Source organism: Choloepus didactylus, chromosome 17, assembly GCF_015220235.1.
Source record: "Choloepus didactylus isolate mChoDid1 chromosome 17, mChoDid1.pri, whole genome shotgun sequence".
Classification (NCBI taxonomy): Eukaryota; Metazoa; Chordata; class Mammalia; order Pilosa; family Megalonychidae; genus Choloepus; species Choloepus didactylus.
The window spans coordinates 18,130,282-18,137,072 of record NC_051323.1 but is presented as its reverse complement, the minus strand read 5'-3'; the positions used below and the strand labels follow the sequence as shown (position 1 = coordinate 18,137,072).

At 39.6% G+C, this 6,791-nt stretch overlaps 1 protein-coding gene and 1 pseudogene across 1 annotated transcript in view; one reads left to right on the top strand and one right to left on the bottom strand.

Annotated features, from left to right (window-relative positions):
- Positions 1-1,785, top strand: part of LOC119512853 — a 3,491-nt pseudogene extending 1,706 nt beyond the window's left edge.
- DUSP11 (dual specificity phosphatase 11) overlaps positions 1-6,791 on the bottom strand; it is a 227,357-nt gene that overhangs the window by 165,125 nt on the left and 55,441 nt on the right. The window lies entirely within an intron of this gene.

The following is a 6,791-nucleotide window of genomic DNA, read 5'->3' as shown; positions in this document are numbered from 1 at the left end:
CTTGGAGACATTTCAATGACAGCTCCAGTCCAGAATTCTGGTAATCTCCTTGCACTACCTCCAGCTCCAAGCCAGCAACAAACATAGAATAAGAATTTCGATGAGATTAATATCAAGCTTTCAAAGCCTCTGGATGCCTACCAGATCACAAAACAAAACCAAGAACCTCCATTCCTCCCTTTAGAAAGCCCCAATATTCACCAGCTTCTGGCCTGCACTGAACCCCTCGGCCAAGAGGAGGAGCCTTGTTCTGAAAATTCTGATGTGGGGAAGAACAGAAAGGGTCTTGAGGACCAAGGGACATCTGAAAATGGGATGGAGTCTAGCAGTGGTCTCGCAGATATTGCTACACTGGTGGAGGATGTTCACCTCCCCCCAGCTCTTCGATTCTTTGAAGGACCCTGATCAATCTAAAGGTCCCAAGGCCAAGATACAAAAAGCCATCAAAGCAATCAAGTGCAGGAAAAGTCAAGTGTGATAAAGGGTCCCTCTGAGCAAACCAGGAAGAACAAGCACAAAGCCTCTGAGCCTATCAGTGGTGCTCCCACAGGCAAAATCCAGCCAAAGAACCAAGAGTGCCTGTTAGAGCAAGAAGTGGTTATTTGCAATGCTACAGCCGTGACAAGGCTCTTACTGCCAAGACTTGTAACAGCAAACCACAAAAAAATAGCATCCAGCAGAGTCAGCAAAACTAAGGGCCATGGGCAGGAAGAGACCAAAAGTTCCAGAGAAAACAACTGCAAGAAGGCTGAAAAGAGTAAGCAGTCAGTCAATAAAACCAAGGGAGAAGAAAAGCCAACCATTCCCAAAATGAAGTGGAAGAAAAATCAACCTGGGCTTAGCCAAGAGAATTTTAAAAAGCCTCGAAGTGGCTTGGGCATGCACATGCTGGAGCCTGTGCAGGTTTTTCATGCACTGGGGAAGAAGACTGATAAGAAAACTAGATTTCCTTCTTCCCAGACCCTGGGACACTCAAATAACACCAAAGACCACCAGCCACTCCCAGCTATCAAACCATGTGAGGGAAAAGGTCCTGAGAAAACTCAGTCAAAGCCCAGAAAGCAGAAAGCAGTGCTGAGAAAGAGTGTTCCTCTCCATCCCAATATGAGCGGCCACCTCCTGGGAAGGTCAAGTTGGTACCTTTGCCTTTTCTGACCATAGACAAGCCTCCAACTCGACCTGTTCCTCGGAGGACACAGTCTCTGGCCTCACCTTGGACTTCTGTGGCTCACCCTGCCTGGCCTGGTTCCACTAGTTCAGTGCAACCTACTGCCATCAATGCAACCTGGCCAACTCCTGCCAAAGCGTCCTGGGCAGGCTCTGCCACACCAGCTTGACCAATTTTGACCAACCCAAACCAGCCAGGTTTAATCAACCCTACTCAGCCTCATGTTTCTCAGTCTGCTGCTTCGAGGCCTGCACCCTACAAAACATCCTCTTGCACTTCTTTCCAATGGGAACCTGTTCCCACTGGTGGGACCAAGCTCCATTCCCCACCCAAGCCTCAAAACCAGTTTCTACCCCAAGACTTCTGCTTTCAAACAATTCCATGGAGGAAGCCCAATGTTCCTGAGCTGGTGATGTCAAAGCCCATCACAAAAGAGCAGAGACCAGAGCATGAAGCCATGAAGAAGGAGGCTCAACAGAGCTTGAGAATGCTGGCAAATACACGTCTTTGGGGAAAGTATAGTTTTTCATTGAGAGAGAAAGATACAGAAACTGCTCGATACTATGGCTACACAATATAGTAAGACCTACTAGAATTTTTGATGTAGCAGCTTGTGTACCAGCTATTTTTCCCTATAGTTAGATACAGATTTCTATACTGATATATTTTTAAAACTTAACATTTAACAAAGAAATACAATAATATTACGAGATGAGTAATAAAGAGTCCTTTTGAGTTTTGAGATGCTGTTAACTGGTGTTCTTTGGTGGGTCTGGGATGGAGGGTGCATTAGAAAGAAGGGAGGGAAAGTTGGATAGGAGACTGGGGAAAAGAGGATGAGAACTGAGGAAACAGTAAGGGACTTGGTGCAGAAATATGAAGGCCAAAAGGGAAGAAATTGTATGGACTTATATAAAGAATCTGGGGTCGGGGAAATGGGAGAGGTAGGAAGTAGGGTTTGAGGTTAGGGATGAAAGAAGAAAATGTGGATAAAATTGAAGACGGCAGAGGATCAGTCAGGGATCACAGGATAAATACAAAAAGTCTCTCATGGAGGCTGGTCTTATCATCTCGTGGTCTATCAGATGAGTATATTAGAAAAGAGAGGATTCAAGACACATCTCCAAAAGTTTGGTTTGCCTCAGACCTGCATTATTATAGCTGCAGAAGATGAATCCACAGAACATAAGGGAAATCACCACTAGAATGACAAGGGTTCAGAGATACACTGAGGGCAGCAGAGAGGTGTTGGGTTCTAGCCAAGTGAACTTCAGCAACATGAGGCCCACCTATAAAGACAGGAGCTAGAAAAAAAATCACCATCTACTCAACACCTCTACACTAGGCACTACTTCAGTTGCAAAATAAATTACATAACTCACAATTAAATAGCAGGTAACGAAGAAAGTATATCTAAAATATTATTGACCACTCATGCACACATGTAAGCATGAATTCTAACCACACATATTAAGGATCTTTTCAAGTATGTGTAAGAACTCATTTTCCTAATGAATCATTTTTCTTGGCAATGAGAGACAGCAGTCTTCAAACAAGCTAAGTAGAAAAATGACATCTGCCTGGAGCCTTCTTTGATTTTAGCTCCCCTTGAAGGGTTCTTTGGTCTGTGTTCTCTGTACCAGGATGCTACATATCAAATTGAGAATTTAGTCTTCTAGAAATATCTTGCTGCTGCCCAGGAAAGAAAGATAGGAATGTGATTGCAGGAATGCAGGAGACTGACAGTGAAGTATGTAAGCGGTCAGATGGAGGCTTCTATACACAGGGAAAGTGTCCATGTCAGGTGTGGGCATCTGAAAGACAGAGCACCTCATTTCTGGCCTGGCCTTGGTCCACCAGGAGAGCTTCCGATGCTTGCTGACAGAACATCTCCCATGCCCAGCCTCCAATCTTTGGAGCAGGGATTGGGAAAATATTCTACTCAGTTATGCCAAGAATGTGGCAGAAATTTGGTAGCACCGCATGCACAAAGTTGTCTACTTTTCAAGTTCTACATTTACGGAGGATATGAGGAATATCAGACGTGCACTTTTGGGGAGGGTTTTTCTGCTTGTTGTTTCTGTTACACATAAAGTCAGGCAAGAATGCAGTAAAGGCCAAAAACTCAGCCTATCCCTTAGGAATCTCCTGTCTAACAGGACTGGCTCCTGCTTTCTATACCCTCTTGTATTAGTTAGGGTTCTCTAGGGAAACAGAATCAACAAGAGATATCTAAATAAAAGATTTTCAAAAAGTGTTTCACACAACCGTGGGGATGCAAAAGTCCAAATTCCATAGGGCAGGCAGCAAACTGGCAAGTCCAATGAAGGTGTTGAATGAACTCCTCAGCCAGCAAATTGGCAACTCCGATGAGGGTGTTCCATGAACTCAAGAAATGCTTCGCTGGCTAGCTGAAGAAGTGAAGTCTTCTATCTGTTTGTTTGAAAAGTCTTCAACTGATTGGATTAAATCCAGTTCATTGAATTCTCTCATTGTGTAAGACACGCCCTTTGTTGATGTAATCAGTCACAGCTGCAGCGAATTGACTGATGATTTAATAAAAGTTTTCTGGTTTATTAACCAGCCACAAATGTCCTTGCCGTAATGGTTTGGCCAATGCTTGTTGACCAGACTACCTGGGAACCATCACCTGGCCAAGTTGATACATGAAACTAATCATCACACCTAGCCTCTCAAGTTTTAGAGTTATAGTACAGGGGACAACCTGGGAACAGGGTTTAAGATATTTAAAAACTAATGCCTACATTAAGCAATCCAGTTGCAGTTTGAAAATCTATCTTAGAACCCAGTGATCCAGTTTCTCTCTCTCTCACCTCCCACCCCATACCTTCCCTCCCCCATCTCTATTTTCTCTGTACCTCCCTGTCATAAGGGGAGGAAACAAAAAGAGTATTTACTACCTGTTACATTTTTTAATCAAGTGTATACTCCACAAGCTAAATTTAGAAGGAGGGCAAAATGAATGCTTTGTTCTATGGCTCAGTGGCTTTCCAAAGATAAAAGGTTTCCAGTCTTCAAGTATAGCAAATACCATCTTCTTTCTGGTAGTTAAAGGCCAGAAAAAGGCAACTGGATCCTTAAAATCTAGAAGATATAAAGATCTATTTTCAGCAGAATAAGGCAGATCTTAAAGGAATAAGAAAACACCAGTCTTTGACTTAAATTCTTTCTGTATGAAGAACAAAAATAAAAGGGGACAGCGTCCTCCATCAGTTGTTCTCAAAGTGGAAACTCAAAGGAAATATCTTAAATACATATGATGAGGCTACAACTCCACCATCCATTCTTTTTGTTTTGCTTCTAGGGGCCTGTCTCACTCCTTCCTTCTGCCTCTTTAGGCAACTCTAAGACCCTGAGATTTTTTAATCCTTTTGCTGATCTCTGACATCTGAATGAATAAAACAAAAGAATATTTTTATTACATATTTCCCATTTGACGTCTTTAAAAAGAATTTAGTAAGCTAGTTCAGTTCACATTTCTCACTAAAACTATGTTTCAAACTAAACTGAACTGTTTACTTGTGACCATCAGTAGGAGAACTCCTTACCTTCTTGTATCAGTGGACAATTTCACCTGAACATTGTCAAACATAACAGGCTTAATATCAGAGATATCAACACTCCCAACCCCATTCAAAATGCATACAAAAGTTCAAGAAAAAGAAAAAACTCACCATTATCTTTATTTTCTCTCAAAACTCATTAACAGCACATTTGAATTCTAAAATAGTGTCATCATCAGGCACCCTATGCCCAACTGTAAAATTTTTGAAATATGGAATCATTTCTGGTAAATCCTATAAAGCAAAACCATAACAAATGTGTATTATTTCATTTGTAGGGGAAAAATAAAGATGAATTAGAGCCAGAGAATAAACCAAAAGACTACAATAAAGTTGGTATGCTAGCAATTCTGATCAAAGAGCCATTTTCAACCACAAAGTATTACTTGATTTTCATTAAAATTGCACAATAGTCAAAAGGCCTACAACTCTGAAAGCAAAGCCCATGTGAATGAATGCATGTATAATGAAAATCTGTATAAATAGTTCAGTCTAATAGTCTACATATCAAGGAACAGTGTCTTCATAAAGCATCTGTGATTTAAGTAGAATAACAGAATAGAGTCAGAAGAACTGGACTTGAATTGTGAGAGAGAGAATACCAGGCACTGTTAAGAACACCACTCTTAGGGTGAGAGAATAGATATGGCTATAAGACAAAAAAGGATAAGTGAAAATCTTGTACTTCTGAATTTAAATGGAAAGTATCAGAATGAAACTGCAATATATTTGATATTTAAAAAACAAACATTTCCTAGCTCTGTCTACTGAAAAGGCCTAGAAACACTATCAGCAAAGTAGCAATGCAATCTTCCAGCACTCAGACGGTAATGTCTAAAATCATTCCTACTAAAAGGAATCAAAACTCCTTGGAGACATGGTTGATTTCAGGTCTAAGGCAGAAAATGGACAAGATGACCCTGGAACACTGTTTTCATAAAAATAGCAAAAAAAAAAAAAAAAAAAAAAAAGCCTCTAAATCCAACTACCAATTTACAGAAAATAAAAGGACTAAGAATTATATTATAACACATGGGGATGCAATCAACAAACTTTAGATAGGACAAACTACCTGGATTTTTAAAGATTAAAATTCAAGGGAAAAAAAGAAAGTAATTAAGAAAAATAGAGGAGTGCCTATACATTATATAACATTTACTATTAACCCATTGGACTGTATATTTGAAAGTTGCTAAAATAAGAAACTTTATGTTTTATGTACATTACCACAGAAAAAACTAAAAACCAAAAACAAATAAGACTTAGGAAACCTAACAACAAATGGCAAAATGAAAGCTTTATTTGAATCTCATTCAAATGCTTAAAACAATTTTTTACAACATTTAGGAGACAACTGAATATCTGAACACTGACTGGATGGTAGATGATACTAAGGAATTGATATTAAAGAACAAAAGTGGAATAAAAGTCCATAATTTTACGTACAGAGGAAATTATGTGTGGAATGGTGTGAAAGAAGTAGGGATAGGCTGAAACAAGACTGCAATCAATTGATAAATAATGAAGCTGGATGATGAGTTTACGGGTGTGGAATGAGCACCCACAAGTATCAGGCCTATTTCTGTATAGTTTTAAAATATGCAACAACAGTTTAAAAACAAGAAGAACCAGATTCAAGTTTCAATTCTCCCTTGTCTACACTTCAGTTTCATCATCTGAAAATTATTTATTAATTGTAATGTTCTATCACCTGAGCTTCCCACGGAGTTAGTATTCAAGAGGAGGTATTGGTACTTCTGCTATTCCATTAGCACAGGGTATTGTGAAAATTAACATTAATTAAGTTAAAGAGTGGGAAAGTGCTTTTTACAGGGCCAGCAGCTATACAAGTATTAACAAATGTTAGACCTACTGTTTCCAAAGGAATGGTTTTGAAGAAGGATAATTCTTTCCCACTGATATGCCACATGCATGGGTCAACAGAATATATATCAAAAGATATTAGGATAAGAAAGCATAAAACTTGTGAATAAATGTCTTTTACCATTATGTTTATCTATGCTCACGCAACTATTTAA